Source organism: Nothobranchius furzeri, chromosome 17, assembly GCF_043380555.1.
Source record: "Nothobranchius furzeri strain GRZ-AD chromosome 17, NfurGRZ-RIMD1, whole genome shotgun sequence".
Taxonomy (NCBI): domain Eukaryota; kingdom Metazoa; phylum Chordata; class Actinopteri; order Cyprinodontiformes; family Nothobranchiidae; genus Nothobranchius; species Nothobranchius furzeri.
This window is the reverse complement of record NC_091757.1, coordinates 54066287-54085204: the sequence shown is the minus strand read 5'-3', so window position 1 is coordinate 54085204 and position 18918 is coordinate 54066287.

The window sequence follows — 18918 nt, the reverse complement described above, 5'->3', positions numbered from 1 at the left end:
CTCCAATTTGTTGACTAAAATTGAGCCTTGAGTGATGGAAAAAAGCAGAGCTGTAGAAAATCATGATTTTAGATGTTTTAGAATATAAAGTTTTGTAAATCTGATGCATAATTGCAAGTTTAACTTTAAAAGAAGAGAAATCGCTAAGATAACTGTCCTTTTTGGAAAAACTGTAATAATGAAGTGCATGAATAAATACATTTTTATAATCAGTACTTAGGGTTAGGCATCATAACTTTTTGAAAATGTCTTCAACATTTTAATCTTTTTATTCTAATTGGATCCAATATTTTTTTTTTACATTTTGCCTCATCAGATAGCTGGTCATTGATGACAGATTTTCCTTTTCAACTTTAGCCATAAAACATGTTCCAATTCAAAGAAAGCAACCAAAAACTCCGTAAGATTGAAATGAATGCAACACAAGGTAATATTACACCACTGTTACCTGGAATTACCTGGAGGATCAGCTCCACGTTTGATAAATTGAGATGTGTTTGTGTGCAAACTCATTACGTGTGGTGAGGTTTGCTGCTTGGTACATATATTGAATGAAATGTTACTGTAGAAATGTGTGTGCGTGTGTGGTTGTGTGTGTGCGTGCATGCACGTGCGCATGCGTGGGTGGGTGTTGGCACAAATAGGGGAATCTGTTGCTTTAGTGGATGTTGGTTCTGTGTGTGTATGTGCTCTTCTTTTGATATGTGTCTATATATTGTGTGTGTGTGTGTGTGTGTGTGTGTGTGTGTGTGTGTGTGTGTGTGTGTGTGTGTGCGCGCGCGCCCCTTCTGCTTACTATCTCCTGCAGCCAGGAGGACACTTAACATCTGTAGAGGGACCCAGGAACATTGTGATAAAAGCCTCCAAGGAGAGAGCGAACACCGGGCGAGTGTGTGTGTCAGTGTGTAGCCGTCCGTAAATTACAGAGAGGAGGTTTTGTGTGAGTTCATGTTAGTGGGGGAGGGCGAGGGACTCTTTTAGAGATAGAGATAGATCGACAAAAGAGGAGGGCAAAAGGGAGGAGGTGAAAAATAAAAGCATGTTGCTGCAGAATGAGTAGTTGTGTTTTTTTTCTTGGAACCAAACTGCTAACCTCTAGCGCCGTCAGCGCATTAAATGGATGTGAGCCAGCAGGCATGTAAATGGATGGAGAAGATGAAAGGCACCGGATGAAGAGGTGAAACGTAAAGGAGGAGAGGAGAAGGTGAGCAGGAGGCAGCCAAGAACAGCTGCAGAAACTGGGAGGGGTGGAGAGAGAGACAAGATGACCCCTGTGGAGCCTCAAGTCCCACATCAATTATAGAAGTGTGTGTGTGTGTGTGTAGTTGGGGGTGGGGGGTGGCAAGAAGAAGATAACACTTATAGCAGGAAAATAGTGTGTCAGATGTTTAGGTCATGTCCGTCTGATTCTCCACGCTGACACACAAATGCTCCATCAGTTTCCCTCCTCAGGCCAGCAAGAAACTGTAGTTAGGAATTTTGAAACGTACGGGAGCAAATGTGACTGATGCACCTCATCTAATCTATCATAAGATGTGTCGGACACTGGGGTGAAGAGATGGGCGGAGCTGTCAGCTGACCACTATGGTGATGAGATGGCTTTATTGGTGGAGGAGGATGCTGGTCTGACCTGACAGGCTCAAACATATTGAGAGGCAGAGTCTCCTGTCAGAAAAAGTTTCAATTCCCACCTCCAACCGAACTTCCAAAATGTTCCGGGGGAGGCGGGGCACACTGATTCCGAGTGGGCCGCGTTCCGTGTCTCTAATGTCGAGACGGCACACTAGAGCTGCGGCCGCAGGGTCGTCAGTGCCTGCCGTGGTGGCAATCCCCGAACCCGCTGGTGGACACCGACAATCAGGGATGCTGTCAGGGATTTTGGCCTGTGGGACTCCATAGGCAGCTGATAGGTACCAGCAGGCCAAGCGGAATGCGGCAAAAACCCGGGCATGGAAGGAGTTTGGTGAGACCGTGGAGCAAGACGTCCGTACGGCTTTGAGGAGATTCTGGTCCACCATCCGGCACCTCAGGAGGGTAAAGCAGTGCACTACAGAGTAGAAAGGGATCTTGGACCGCAGAGTGTGTTCCAACTACAGGGGACCACACTCCTGAGCCTCCTGGTAAAGTCTGTTCAGGGGTTCTGGAGAGGAGGGTCAGACGGATTGTCGAACTTCGGATTCGGGAGGAGCAATGTGGTTTTCATCCTGGTCGTGGAACACTGGACCAGCTCTATACCCTTAGGGGGATCCTGGAGGGTGCGTGGGAGTTCGTCCAACCAGTCTACATGTGTTTTTTGGATTTGGAGAAGGTGTTCGACCACTCACCTTTGGGGGCCCTGTGGGGGGTACTCCAGGAGTATGGGTACCAGGCCCTTTGATACGGGCTGTTAGGTCCCTGTATGACCGGTGTCAGAGCTTGGTCTGCATTGCCGGCAGTAAGTCGTGCTCATTTCTGGTGAGAGTTGAACTCTGCCAAGGCTGCCCTTTGTCACAGATTCTGTTCATAACTTTTATGGACAGGATTTCTAGGCGCACCCAAGGTGTGGAGGGGATCTGTTTTGGTGGCCTGAGGATTGAGTCTTTGCTTTTTGCAGATGACATGGTCCTGTTGGCTTCATCAGAACGTGATCTCCGGCTCTCACTTGAGCACTTCGCAGCTGAGTGTGAAGGAGCTGGGACGAGAATCAGCTCCTCTAAATCCAAGACCATGGTCTTGAGTCGGAAAAGAGTCAAATGCCTTGTCCGGGTCAGGGATGATGTCCTGCCCCAAGTGGAGGAGTTTAAGTGTCTGCAGTGATGCGGCATTGTACCGGTCTGTCGTGGTGAAGATAGAGCTGAGCTGGAAGGCAAAGCTCTCGATTTAACGGTCTATCTACGTTCCTACCCTCACCTATAGTCAAGAACTTTGGTTAGTGACCGAAAGAATGAGATCGCGGATAGAAGCGGCCAAAATGAGTTTTCTCCGAAGAGTGTCTGGGCTCTCCCTTAGAGATAGGGTGAAAAGCTTGGTAATCCGGGAGGGGCTCTGAGTAGACCCGCTGCTCCTCCACATCGAGAGGAGCCAGTTGAGGTGTCTCGGGCATCTAGTTAGGATGCCTCATGGAAGCCTTTCTGGTGAGGTTTTCCAGGCACATACAACCGGGAGGAGACCCAAAGGTAGACCCAGGACATGCTGGAGAAACTATGTCTCTCAGCTGGCCAGGGAACATCAGAAATCCCCCAGAGGAGCTGGCTTAAGGTTGGTTTATGCTTGACGCGTCCGCGAGGTCCGCACGGCTCCGCACGGAAAAGTTGCGTCATTTTGCGTCATTTTAACAACCACGCCCCTCCACCGCGTCTCTGCACGGCCCAAGATTTCCGCAACGCGCACCTCGGAAAATTTCTAACCACGCGGACGGTCGGACGCGGAAAAACATGGCGGACCGGCATGGCAGAGGTTGGTAAATACAGACATTTGTATGATTCAGCTCTCAGAGATCACCGTGATCAACATGTTGTTAATAATTCTTGGAGAGAAATAGCTCGCACTGTCGGAAAAGACGAGAACGCTGTTAAAAATGCTGAAATACCATGTTGTAAACAGTAATTTCTACTTCTACTATGGTGTAGTGTTGGATGCATGCCGTAGAGCTCCATGCTGCCCCGTTCAGTTTGGGAGAATATTGGCTCACCGCAGAGACGAGCCGCACAAACCATAAACGCTGCGAGTTGTGAAGCGCGTTCCAGCCGCGAGCCGCATCACCGCGCGGAAAGTGAATGCGTCAAGCATAAACCAAGTTTTAAGTGACTGGGGAGAGGGAAGTGTGGGCCTCCCTTCTTAGGCTACTGCCCCTGTGACCTGCCCCTGAATTAGCGGCCGAAAATGGATGGATGGATGAATCATTAGCTGTTTTATCTTGATTGTCAAGGCCTCAATCAGAGTGACCTCAGTAATGAGAGATGCACACCGCGCTGCTCACGGCAGACCTGACGGGGCATAAAACGAGCTTTAGAGCAACATGTGACTGTAGCATGACAGCTTTAAAGATCCAAACCAGTTGTCTGTGGTTTATATTAAACATGCCTGAAGATTACTGGTCCAGTTAAGGATTTACAACATTTCTGTGTTCAAATCATTTAGTAAAGAATTGTAGGGTTTGGTAAATTGAGTGCTTTAAGAGCTCAGTATATATATTTATTACTTCTACTTATGACCAATAAACTGTGATACTCTATCTAAAGCCTAGTCCACATGTAGCCAGGTTTTTTTTTAAACGAATATCCGCCCCTCCAAAAACTTGCATCCACACCACCTCGTTTAAAAAAAAAAACTCTGTCCACACGTACCCGGATAAATACGTTGTTAAGGACATGCCAGACCTGTAGGCGGCAGTACTTCCCCCGTTCTTAACCTCGTCCTTCGTCTGTGGTCTTCCGCAAGGAGCAGTAATTCCGCTTGCAAAAACAAACGAGCAGAAAGCGCTTGGACAATTGATAAAGCGAGCGCAGCTCTGAGGGCATCCATGCTGTCGGCTAGTGTAAACACAGGTCGCACACGTGATGTCAGCATTTTTTTGTTGCGGAAAGTGACGTTGCGGACCTTAAAACTCCGGTTTTGTCTGTCCACACGCAGACACCCAAAACGGAGAAAACGCAGATCTTCACTTTGGCGGGAGTTTTTAAAAACATCCGTTTTCATGTGGATGACAGGCCAAAATGTAGAAAAATATCTACGTTTTGGCAGATCCCTGGCTACGTGTGGACAGGGCCTCAATTTAGAAGATCAACCCTGCTTGGTCTTTACGGTGTTCATCAGAAGATTCTAGGATTCTTTGTTTATCAGGGGATTGTACACACTTCGTTTTGAGTCAGAAAACAGTCAGGTATATAAAATAAGGATTTGTTTTACCAACAATTAAAACATGACAAGTTAACTAAGCAGTTACTGTGATGGATGGAACTACATGTGATGATGTATGAAATCTATGTGTGAATGCGATGTTAGTCAGAACTTCCGGATCTAGGAGAGCTGAGTTCTGGATGCAAAGGAATTTGGTTTGCATTAAGCTATGAAGTTGATTATTATCAAAAGCACATCAACGCTATTTGTGTGTCTACTTCACCCGTTTTCGGAGACCCTCTTGGTGGATCCGTAGGTCAGGGAGGTCGGATGACCTCTGGCACCGAAGGGCTGTAGAATACTGTGGCACCAACCCTTAAGTCCAGAGATGTCTCGGGTCACGACAGATGAATGGAACCGCGTGTCTGAGACTCTGAAGGAGTCTAAACAATATCAGCTTGTTCTGCAGGAACCGTTTTCTTTATCAGCTTTGCAGGTGCAAAAAGATTTTGACGAGGTGTTAAAAGCTTTGATGGTTAAAGAGGGTTTTGCTTCAGGTGGCCGGTCTGAAGCTTTCTCCAGAACTCAGGAACCCCCAGCGTAATCTGGTTTTAACGTTCTCATGTTATGATTGGTGTAGCCAACCAGAGGTTGACAAGTTTAGGAGTGTTACCAAGGCAACTCAGACACACGCCTTCTTTGATACCGGATGCTCTGATCTGGGTAAAGGACTATCTATGTGTCATGAGTTTAACTTAACCTTACTTTGTTCTTGTGTGAGTGCAAATGGTGATGACCTCGTCATATCAACATGCTGAAACATATTTCAATCACTGTAATCATAACATGACATTCATTTCAAACTTCAATCATTGAGCACAGATTAATGAAACATTTCATTATATTATAATTATTATAAGTAGCAAAAAACAAACATTTATTTAATGATTATCTAGCTTATAAATTGTAGAAGTTCATATCAGATTTAGGAACTCATTCTTTGACTTAGCAACTAATCCGGGCTGTGAGTGTTCCTTATATGGAGGCATGAAGAATCCCGAAAGACCTTGAGGAGAGAATGTTATTGTTGACATTTCGTTATCTGTGTTCAGAGCTGCAGGCTCTGAGCTCCAGCTGGCGGGATGGAGGCATGCTGATACAGAGGGGACACATGCAGTCTCGTGTCTCCTTTTTGACCAGATGTTGAACAGTCAACTGTACCTAAAAACTAGGGATGAGCCGAATACTCGTTTCAGACGAGTATCCGGTACGGATAAAGCATTTTTGACAAATACGAGCATGAAACGAGTAAAACGAGTCAATATCTGCAATCGTGCTGAAGGAAAATCTTCATTGGGTAACTGACGCTCACGCTCTGTGATTGGCCAGTCACATAGAGCGCCCGCCCCTCCCTACACACAAAACTCTCTAGCCGGCCGGGAGCTTGGTCCGTCTGGCTCATCCACGCACACACACAGACAGTAACGGATCTCGCTGTGTTTGCTTCACTGTTTCTCACGTTTCTTCAGTTTTCCCTAGGTTTTCTTCAGCTCTCCTCTTTTTCGGTTGAATATTTAAAGTTACTTTTTTCGTAACTGACATGGTGCATTTGACAAGACAGAGCTGACGTGCTGTTGTCTCTACCTCCGCTCCGGTCGGGTTTTTTATTTTTTTGATCTCTCTCTCTCTCTCTCTCTCTCTCTCTCTCTCTCTCTCTCTCTCTCTCTCTCTCTCTCTATCTCTATCTCTCTCTATCTCTCTATCTCTCTCTATCTCTCTATCTCTCTCTCTCTCTATCTCTCTCTCTCTCTATCTCTCTCTCTCTATCTCTCTATCTCTCTCTCACACACACACACATTAATCAACATAGTTTTGTTTAACTTTGTGTGGGAAAATGCCAAGAACGTTAAGAAAAAATCTGTTTAATCAAATTAAAATTAAACAATATATATAAAGTTGTGTCTGGTTCTAGCTTTTCATATTTCCTAGTTCCTACTGCATGAGTTCAGATGTATTAATCCATGCACTTAAATATTAATGTTCTGATTTTATTGAAACACTTGTTCTGTAATAGTTCCTTTACTATTGTGATCAAAAATATTTAATCTCAATTCTGAGGCTGCTCTGTAAATAGTTTTCAAATAAACAATACACCTATAAACTTCTGATCATTCCATATCAATTTCAGACTTAAAATAATACATTGATGTAAACCATGTCCACTTCCGGTTAAACCACGCCCACTTCCGGGTTATGCCACGCCCATTCCGAGTACAGATACAGATAATTTGGTTGGTTGAACAGATACAGATACAGATACAGATAGTGGTGTGCTCGCTCATCCCTACTAAAAACTGACCATTGCTGGACGTTACAGAATTATTTTGATTTGATTGCTTTGAATTTGTTGCCAAATATTTTTGTATTTCAATTTTTGATTTTAGGCCAAGAAACGTATCAGATTTGGCTGATTTAGCGCATCATTCCATGTTTTACAGACCTGCAGGTTCTTGAAAGAGTTGAAAAAGAAATTTCTGACAATTTAACATTCGAATTTCTTTGCATGAATCTGAAGGACATTTTTTTTACATAAAATGTGGACCGATGTTTACAAACGTTTACAAAACTCAGAGAGGTTTTTAAAAGGTGCTTTACTTGGTTCTTTTTTTAACACAGAAAGGAGTTGTTTTACCTTTTTATTAGAGTGGAGGGTAGTGCAGTGGTGGTCGAAACATCAGCAAAACAAGGTAAAACATCTCTAAACCTAAAAGAACCAAGTAAAGCACTTAGGAAAAATGCACAGAATGAACACACAAGAGGTTTAAAAAGGTGTTAAGATGACATTTTCATACCAAAAATAAGCAATACGAATAATTCTGAGTGAGTATTCTTTAAATGGTTCTGTCACTAATTTTACATTTTACAGTTCAAGTTCAACAAACAACTTGGATGTGCATTAAAGCATAGCCTTTTAGTACCAGAATGTGTGTGAGCATGAAGATGAAAAGATGTCATATTACTGAGCAAAAATAGCATTCTGATTTACTTATTTTAATAAGTTGTTTGTACAGGAAATAGGATATAAATTCCAGCTGGACTGAAGTCCAGTTTTGGGAGCCAAGTGGTTCAGCTCCTGATGTCATCATTCATGTTTCTCCACTCATGCCTGATTGGTCATATGAAGCATCGCTGTCAGCAGTTAAAGAGCCAGAATGGTGCTCCTCACTCATAAGCATGGACGTAATTTTGGGGGGCGGACAGGGGGGACATGCCCCCCCCCCCCCCACACACACACACAAACACATAATTTTTCAAACAACCGTTTGTGTTGAAGCCTGTTTCCCATTAGAGCATACTGTAAAGATACCCCCCCCCCCACTTCTAAAGTGAAAATTACATCCATGCTCATAAAGAATACTGAGCAACACAGAAGGCGAAATAGTCAAGAGTGTTTGAGCTAAGGAAAGCTGAGGTGAAACTGGGCCAGATGTTTGCACGCGTGAGTCCAGCACGCGGTTGTTTTGATGCGTTTTCATCTTTGCACCTTTGCTGACGAGCTGTCAGCCCACCACTCTCTAACAGCTTCCACGGCACACACTCTGCACGGGAGGTCAGTACGAAATGTCAAGTGTGACGGATGCTCCCTTTCACAGGACTCCCAACCTTTGACCTGTTACGTAATAGGTTCGGGTCACAATGGAATTCAAATGACATTTAAAGTCCACCCAGAGCCATTGTAAACGCTTCTCATCACGGAACAATTGCTTTCTTGGTCCAATAATCTCAAATAGAGATCAGTACACAGATTTGGGCGATTCATCAAGTCCGCTCATGAATATTGAGGACTGATCAGGCAGAGGACCATCGTTCCTTTCATATTCATGCAGCAAGATTGAGAAATAGCGGAGAGGAGGTCATTTGAATTTCAATGGCATGTCAGACGTAGGAAAATCTGAGAATTAAAATTTCGGATGAAACCGTTCCCAATAAACTGATTTGACAGTTCATCTGGATTTTAGAGAATATATTTCCAACCATCTACGGAAACCATCAGTGACCTGTCACAAACGCAGACTGATCCTTCACCTTTCCACCGCCCACTCTCGGATCGCTCACTGGTTCGAAGATGATTAGTTTGTGTGTGTGTGTGTGTGTGTGTGTGTGTGTGTGTGTGTACAGTATGAATCTCCATCTGGAGTGACAGGAAATCATTGAGTAAGTGCAGCTGTTTGTGCTCTGAACTTGGATGCAGCGGAAGTATATAATCACTCCATGGATGACCTTCAGCGTTTAGGACACCTAACGTTTGACCGCTCATACCTGCACACGTTTACATACAAGTTCACTGGAACATGTTTCATGCACTCATATGTTGAATCCATCAACATATATACCGGACAATTCATGTCCATAGGCTAGGGTGACCATATTTCTATTTCCAAAAAAGAGGACAGGGGATCTGTGCCTGTGACGTCACACTAAGGCAACGCCACACAAACCACGTTGGGACCCATTTTTTGTAAGAACTAAATTAATATCAGATTCTGCCAATAAAAGCGCTCTAAAACAATTCATATGTAAATATTTAGCATATTTATTGCAAAATCTCATTTTTCTGCTTTAGTGCTGCAACAAGGTTTTATTAACAAGAAATTATTATACCTTTTGTTTTACTACAGCATCGGTACGCTTCCTGTGCACAGATTATTAAGGATGCTTGTTTCAGCTGTGAGATTAGACTTTCAGAGAATCCACAAATAGTGGCTTTCAAATGGTTTTGTTACTTTTTGCAAGTTTAGAAAAGAAGCAGATGAGACAGCATGTCTGATAATTTTGTTTTTCATCATGTTATTAGAACATGTCAGTGATGTCTGAGGGTTTTTTACAAACACTGTATAACTAATACTCCTGGACAGGGTATGGAATACACAGAGGCTTCTGGGGGCTCAATTATAGGGGTGGGGGGTGTTCTGTTTAGCCTTGGCCCCCAAAATGCCTTGAAACGGCTCTGGGTGTGTGACTGAGTTTTGGAGGTGATCTGAATTGTATCAGATGTATAAATATTACATGTGTATAACTTGTTTTATACAGGTAAAAACGTGTAGAGGAGATAAATCTACCTACATTTTACTTTTCAACACTTTGTTTTGTTTTCTTGTTTTTATTTAACTATTTTCCTGTCCTGTCTGTCTCTCATCTTCCTGCATCTCCTCTAAACTCTCTAGAAAAACTGCTGCATGGATTTTTACTTTTTCACCTCATCAGTTACTTTTGAGCAGATCAAAGGGATCTCCTGACCGCAAAGCGTGGTGCGCGTTTCGATGCTGCGTCAGTGAGGTGAAATCACCGCAGCGCAGGTGATGAGCTCCGCAGTAGCAGAGCGCTTCAGGCACAAATAAGACAGAAAGTAGAGAACATGTGCGGACATGCACGATCGTGTGTTCATTATAGTTTTTGCGTCTTGAGAATGGACCGTGCGCTGGACGCAGCTGCCTGGAGCGCACCAACAAACAGCGATCTGCCCTCTCCCTTCAAAAGAACCTCTGGTACCTGAGAGTCCATAAATGATGTAATATAGGTAGAAACATTTTTTCCGGCTCTCCCTGGATGTGTAGGATATCCAGCTCCCTCATAATTCGATCCCTGCTCTAGGATGAAAAACCGGACATTTTCATCAATACAAGAACCCACCCAGATTCCCCAGACAGAGAGTGAAAAGTGGACATGTCCGGGGAAAAGAGGACATATGGTAACCCTACCATAGGCTCCAATTATACGTTTTTGTGCCAAAATGGGAGGTGGCCACCACCGCCATTTTGACCGTGTCAAAGGTTCCGTCAAGCCCAAACAATTCCATAAAAGGGAAAAGAGGTGGAGCTGAGGGTGGGGCTGTAAGGCTGGGATCAAATGACGACACCCGTCAAACTGAAGGGATGTTGCTACAAGCTAACGCGGAGGTGGGAGCTAAGCTAACGGAGGTAGCTACCTAGCTACAACTGGACTTGACTGAGCATAACCCCAGAGCTTCTGAGTCAGAGATGCGCCGAGCTGCCGCTGGGTAAAACCCGGTGGAGCATAGAGGTCTCCTGATAGCTCCACAAGCCGGCAGCCGCACAGCAGACAGGCGTAATGCCAAAAAAACAGTAGTGGGCTCATAAAACAAACAAAAAATATATTGAAAAGATGCATAATGCATCAATGAGGAATGACATCCTGTGGACATTTTTGGTTACTGTACTGTTACTTTTAAAACACAAAGGACATTTTTTCCCATGCCAAGTTTTATGGTTGGTACTAGTTACGGATCAGCACTAGAAGATTCGAGTCATACACAGTAAGCTGGTAAGTAGATAAATACATTCCACTGTAATATCAAGTTGTTGGTAATTGTAAAAGTAGCTTGAGATTTTTTTAGGGCCAGCTATTTGTTTCTAATTCACCGTTAGCTAATCGTTAGCCTCTAGCCTTCTTTTCACAGAATTAGAGTCAAACAAATAGAAACCGGGGGTCCTTCTCAATGTCAAGGCGCCTTGCGAAGCGATGTCTTGTGAGGCCAGGCGTCTTGCTTACGAGGACACTGTCCTTCCTTGGTCAAAGAAAACGGCTAAATAGAACAGACTTGCATTACGTGACCGCGGCTTCCACGGCGATCAGGTAATGCCACGTGACACGGGAGATAGTTATATTTTATACGTATTAGTTTCAATATAAATACATAACGAGCCTTTTACTTTTTAAATTGTGTAAATGTTTGTTAAATTAAATACACAAGCGAGTTACTACCCGCTAGCACCGAAGCTGCAACTGCTAAGCAACTAACCAACCATAGAAAACTTCTTTGGATCTAAAAAAAAACATTTTAAATTAGTTGACTTACTTTTAATCTTGACTTTTGCCCCCATTGCCGGCTTCTGATCCACCATCCTTTTGAAATTACAGCGTTGTATTCTGGGAATTTTTTTTTACCAAGGCTATGGCTACAAGACACTTACCGTGTATCCTTGCTCAGCTTGCTGAACGGCTACCAAATGGAGAACACATGCCTCGGTAGAACACGAACACTGGAACAAGTCTTGGCGGACGTATCTCCTAGGCAACCGGGGCGGGGCCAAGACATCAAGACAAGGTTCCTTGGCATTGAGAAACACCCCGTGGCTTCTTAGGGCCTTGATATACTTGCTGTTCAACGACGCGAACGCATGTTTAAAATGGCTGCCACTCTCTCTTTCTGGTCTGAGTTCTCTTTTGCGCCCCTTGTGGAACACTCCAGTGCTACATGCAGTGCAATGCAGCATAGCAGCAAGTATGTGATCAAAGCTGCAGCCTGCTGTCTGCGCCACGCAAGGTCAAACAGTAAGTATATTCCGGCCCTTAGAGGTAAAATAAAAAACTTCTGGGTCATTCTGGTTTATTGGCTTAACATCTTTACAAAACACTGCTCCAGTTTGCAATTACAGATTCTGGAGCAGCAGCGTTAGCTTGATGCAGACTCAGCAACCTCACAGGCTCAAAGATTACAAACAAAACAACACACACACGAAAAAAAAAGATTACAAAGATGATGTCCCTCTTTGGCTTTTTAGAAAGGAGGAAGACTTGACAACCCCTCAGCCGACTGGAAATCTTTATTGTTATTGGCCCGTGGAGGCCGCAAGCGCCGACGCAGAGGGAGAAGATCTGGCATTCTGGTTCGTCTAAGACGGCGCACTAACCGACCACCATTACCCAGTTTACTACTGGCTAATGTGCAGTCCCTGGAGAACAAGCTGTGCGAGCTTCGGGCTCGGATCTCATTCCAGCGAGAGATGCGGGACTGCAGCGCGATCTGTCTCATAGAAACCTGGCTATCGGACAAAGTACCGGACACCGCAGTACAACTACCGGGGTTCTCCGTGCACCGCGCGGACAGGTCACAGGAGCTTACTGGGAAAAGCAGAGGTGGTGGTGTGTGTTTCATGATCAACAACAGCTGGTGTGATTATGCGAACGTGCACCCGGTCAAATCCTTCTGCTCTCCGGACCTGGAGTACCTGATGATTAAGTGCCGGCCATTTTGGCTACCGAGAGAATTCACAGCGGTGGTTATGACGGCTGTTTACATTCCCCCACAAGCCGACACTGACCGAGCACTCAGAGAACTGTACAGCGCGATCAGCAATGAGGAAACCGCACACCCAGAGGCGGCGTTTATTACGATCGGGGACTTTAATAAGGGTAACCTGAAGAAAGTCTCACCAAAACTACACCAACACATCCGTTTCAATACACGTGGAGACCGGCTACTCGACCACTGTTACACCTCTTTCCGAGATGCGTACAAAGCCCTCCCACGCGCCCCATTCGGCCAGTCAGATCACCGCTCCATCCTGCTTATACCTGCCTACAGACAGAAGCTAAAACGGGAAGCTCCAACCCTGAGGGCGGTGCATCGTTGGTCGGACCAATCGGAGTCTGCGCTGCAGGATTGTTTTGATCGGGCGGACTGGGAAATGTTTCACACGGCTGCTAGAGACATTGATGAGTACACAGACTCAGTCTGCGGTTTATCAGGAAATGCGTGGAAGATGTTGTCCCATCCAGAACAGTTAAATCCTTCCCGAATCAAAAACCCTGGATTAATGGAGGTGTGCGAACGGCGCTGGCGGCGCGGAGCACCGCCTTTGCCTCCGCGAACACATCAGACTACAAACACGCACATTACCAACTCCGGAAGACGATCAAAGCAGCCAAACGTGAGTACAGAGACAGGGTGGAGCAACAGTTTGACAACCCCCGGAGTATGTGGCAGGGACTAAACACAATCACAGACTTTAGAGGGAGAACCAGCACACCGCAGACCACGACCTCTCTGTGTGAGGATCTAAATGCATTCTATGCCAGATTCGACACAGCGAACTCCATGAGACCGGACAGTGAGCGCACCGCGGATGACGTCAGTGCGCACACTGTGTCTGAAGAGGATGTGCGGAGGTGCTTCAGGAGGGTGAACGCACGCAAAGCTACTGGTCCGGACGGGATTCCCGGCCGCGTCCTCAGGTCATGCGTGGGTCAGCTGGCTGGAGTGTTTACACACATCTTCAACCTTTCCCTCTCTCTGTCTGTAGTCCCAGCCTGCTTCAAAATGGCCACCATTGTCCCTGTACCCAAATCATCCACCATCTCCACATTGAATGACTGGCGACCTGTAGCCCTGACCCCCATCGTGAGCAAATGCTTCGAGAAGTTGGTCAGGGACTTCATCTGCTCTGCACTGCCCGATTCACTGGACCCTCTACAGTTTGCATACCGCCACAACAGGTCCACTGATGATGCCATAGCCCTGACACTCCATGCTGCCCTGTCACACCTGGAGAAGAGAGACACGTATGTGAGAATGCTGTTTGTCGATTACAGCTCAGCATTCAACACCATTGTTCCCTCAAAGCTGGACAGGAAACTGCAGGATCTAGGACTGAGCAGCTCCCTCTGCAGCTGGATCCTGAACGTTCTGTCTGACAGATGCCAGGTGGTCAGACTGGGCGGCACCACCTCATCTCCCGTAACACTGAACACTGGTGCACCGCAGGGGTGTGTGCTGAGCCCTCTCCTGTACTCACTCTACACCTACGACTGCACGGCCACGAGAAACTCCAACATCATTGTGAAGTATGCGGACGACACCACAGTGGTAGGTCTGATCACCAACGACGATGAGACGGCCTACAGGGAGGAGATCAGCACCCTGACCCACTGGTGTCAGGACAACAGTCTCACCCTCAACATCACAAAGACAAAGGAGATGATAGTGGACTTCCGGAGGTGCAGAGGAATACACCCCCCCATCACCATCAACGGCGACGCTGTGGAGAGGGTGAGCAGCTTCCGTTTCCTTGGAGTTCACCTGGCAGAGGATCTTACGTGGTCAGTGCACACGGAAAATACAGTGAAGAAGGCACAGCAGCGCCTCTTCTTTCTCAGGAGACTGAAAAGATTTGGCATGAGCCGCCGCATCCTCAGGACCTTCTATCGGTGTGCCATTGAGAGCATCCTCACTGGATGCATCTCCGCCTGGTATGGCAACAGCACCGCTTACAACCGCAAAGCTCTCCAGAGAGTAGTGCGGTGTGCAGAAAGGATTATTGGAGGTGAGCTTCCCTCCAGGACATCTATAAGAAGCGGTGCCTGAGGAAAGCGGGGAGGATCATCAAGGACTCAAGTCACCCCAGCCATAAACTGTTCAGACTACTTCCATCAGAAAGGAGGTTCTGCAGCATCCGGTCCAGAACCAGCAGACTGAGGGACAGCTTTTTCCATCAGGCCATCAGACTGCTGAACACGGCGCAGACACCTCACCCTCACTACTGAAACTCCAACATTACACGCTCCATACTGTACATTAATGCCACTGCTCTGCACATACCAGCCTCTGTATATTTATATCTCTTATTTTATTGTTTACTTTATTCATTTGTATATTTAGATTAGCCATTTTTATATTTTACATGTTTTTACATTACTGTATTTTTACAACGCTGTTGCTGTGAAGCTCGCACACAAGAATTTCACTCGCATGTACTGTACCAGTGTACCTGCACATGTGACGTGACAATAAAAGTGATTTGATTTGATTTGATTTGAAATCTGCTTCAACGTAACCTTCCTTCCAACAATGTAGCTGAGATTTTGGTGGGTTTGTGATGGTTTTACGTAAAATTTTTACATATTATACCTTTAAATGCTTAAGATAGGAATTTGTACAAAAATGCCACTTTACAAAAATGTACTGGGGTTTTATGTTAATCACAAACTTATGAGAAGCTATTATTATAATGGAAAATTATCATTGTAGGCAGTTTTTTCTAACTTGATTAAAATATTGTAAAATAAAAAAAATCTATGATTGTTGAAATAAAGAAAGATAATCAAATCAAATTAAATAACTGATGAGTGCTTATACTGAATTAAGAACTAGTGTGTTGTCCATTAGACAAACCAATGCCTATTGTTTTAAAACCCATGTTCACCCTTAAATGTTTGAAAATACAGAGACACACACACACACACACACACACACACACACACACACACACACACACACACACACACACACACTATTCATTTCCCAGGAGATATATGACTGATCTCTGCAGTTCTCAGAGAAGAGATGTCCAGACCTGCAGCTGAGACCCCCCTGATTATAGTCCACAGATGCAGCAGGGGGCAGTCACGTGTCTTTGGGTGTGTTCCTTTGTGTGGATGGACACATGGAGGTTACAGATATTAGACAGCTGTGTCCCAAAAGAGGCAGGAGGAGGTTGGAGCTGAGAGGATGTAACTAGCAGGGTAACGCCAAACAGGAAAGGAGGAGAGGATCTGCTGATCTGTAAAAAAAAAATCTGAAAAAACACAGTTTAGAGCAGTTTGTTGAAATGTAACCCATTGTATGTGGTGTGGGGGGGGGGGGGGGGGTATCTGAGCCACACCCATGCAAACTCATTTGCCCCATGTTGCACCACAAGACTCCAGGTAATCCGCTCTGAGTTGTGTGGTCTGAAGGGAATAAAGAGTTCAGGAAAAGCCAGAATGAAGGTAAAGTGCACGATGAAATGCTCGACTACTTTTCTATTTACAGTACGCATCATTACAGGTTTGAATTGTACTCGCTGGTGTCAAAGTGCAAGCATTCACAAACAAAGAGTTGTTTGGGGGCACATGGACGTAATTTTCACTTTAGAAGTGTGTGTGTGTGTGTGTGGGGGGGGGGGGGTATCTTTACAGTATGCTCTGATGGGAAACAGGCTCCAACACAAACGGCTGTTTTCCGCTTGGTCCTAGAGCTCAACCAGTGTCAATTTAATATAGCGTAATATTGTTTTTGGATGGTAAAAAGTGCAGGGGTCAAAACTTGACTTTGGAAAAAGTGGAGGGGGACATGTCCCCCCTGTCCCCCCCCAAAAAAATTTACGTCCATGTGTGGGCATACATCTGCACTAAAACACCATTTTCTTCTCAGTACAATGAAAATGGGTCATTTTAAAAGAATCTGACTCGGGTTAGATCCTAGTAGCCTGATGGCTTACAAAAGTAAGAAGACCTGGAAGACAAGAAAACATTTTTTAAAGCTGGCTGGTTTTCAAATTTCATTTTTACTCTCGTCTTTATGACTTCAAGGCAGAAAAATTGCATGTTAAATGTTTTAAATTTCCAAGTTTACTCTTTAAAGAGACAATGTGTAGTTTTTACCAATAATTTCGGGAAATATCCATCCAAATGCTGTTTAAAATGAATGAATTGATGCCCAGTTTTTAAAAAATATTGGTGGCTTTGTAAAATATAAGCATAAAAATCATGTCTAAAATACATGAGAGCAGGTCGAAGTCTCTGGGCGATGCCACAGATGCCATGTTTCCTTCTACGGGAGCCCGTTAGGACAAAATGCATTTATTGATTTGTAACAAATGGTTACAAAACTTTCATTACTTTTAAATGTTGTTGTTTTACACATTTACCTCTTCACTTGTTGCCAGTGATGAAAGGGAGTCTGATGTTCTTGTTATTTTATTAAAGTTTGCACTTTTTGACCCTAATGGGTATCCGTTGGTAAGGTTTTACTCCCAACACAAAAATATTGCTTGCTTGCAACGATTCAGGTATCTACTGTCCCCTATTGCCAGGAAAAATACACACTGTCACTTAAATGTCATTATTATTGTTATTGTTGTTGTTGTTGTTGTTATAATTCACCTTTCCGGGATTCCATTTAAAATAATTTCTTACCAAAAAAGAAACTGAAGGGTCTAAAATGTGATGATTTAGTTTTTATTTTTGTGCAATAATATTTCCAGTAGACTACAAATGGTTTTTTTTTTCATCATTTTTCCAGAGAACAGCGCTCCCTCTTCCTCTGTATTTCTGTACAAAGCCCCAGCTGCTAAAAGTAAATTAATTGGGCCAATGTAATGACCAAAAAAATCAATTTTCTTCAGATCATGCACATCCTCAGACTGGGCGCAGACTCTTCAAGAGCCGTAATGAGAATGGGAGCCCTGATTTGTTTCAACAAATTTTACATCAAACTAATGATCTTTAGCCGCCTGCTTGCAAGCTGGTTGTATAACAACACACCCCAGGAAGGAGACAATAAATATGCAAACTGAATATTTTGTTAGGCATCAGAGCAAAAAGGATGACTCGTTTCTGTTTTCGTTGAAGTTCTTATTAATCTAATTGAGCGAACTGAAACAAAGGAATTAATGTTTGGTTTTGCACCAAGTTCAGTCGTGTGGAGTTGGAAAACAGATGATGTTTTGCTCATCAGGACAGTGGTGTGTGTGTGTGTGTGTGTGTGTGTGTGTGTGTGTGTGTGTGTGTGTGTGTGTGTGTGTGTGTGTGTGTGTGTGTGTGTGTGTGTGTGAGAGTGTGTGTGTGTGAGAGTGTGAGTGTGAGAGTGAGTGAGATGACCTTGACCGACCAGCAGCAGTGAGTCAGGGATGTGGGCTGATGGATTGTTTACAGCTCTGACAGTGATGGACATTTCTCACACCTTATACACCAACAGTCTGCAGCTTACGATGACAAAGTACAAAGAGATGAGGTGTCTTGGCTTTGGACTTGAATTTAAAAGATAAGTATAATGATTGTTTCTTTGATTCTCTGCGGTTTAAATAGCTGTTTCGTGTTGACTGCCACCGCTGAGGTGAGCCAAACCAAATTACTGACCGTCTGACAGGTAATTTGATACTCAGGTGTTTCTATCTGTTAGCGTAGCAATCAGAGCCGAAAGACATTAAAATAGAACTGAAAAAAGAACATAAACTCATTTTAAGAAGAAGGCTGATGTAATACACTGAGAACAAAATCATATTTCAACTATTTACATCCATCCATCCTTTTTCCTCTGCTTGTCCGGAGTCGGGTCTCGGAGGCAGCAGCCCCAGAAGTCAAGAGGCCCAGACTCCCCTCTCCCCGGCAACTTGGGTCAGCTCCTCTGGGTGAATCCCAAGGCGTTCCCTGGCCAGGTGAGAGACATGAGCCCCATTCTCATCTGTACCGGGTCGGGCCGGGTAGCGTAGGTTGTTTACATATCTGGGTGGCCTGGAATTTTCCCGGGCCAACCAAGGC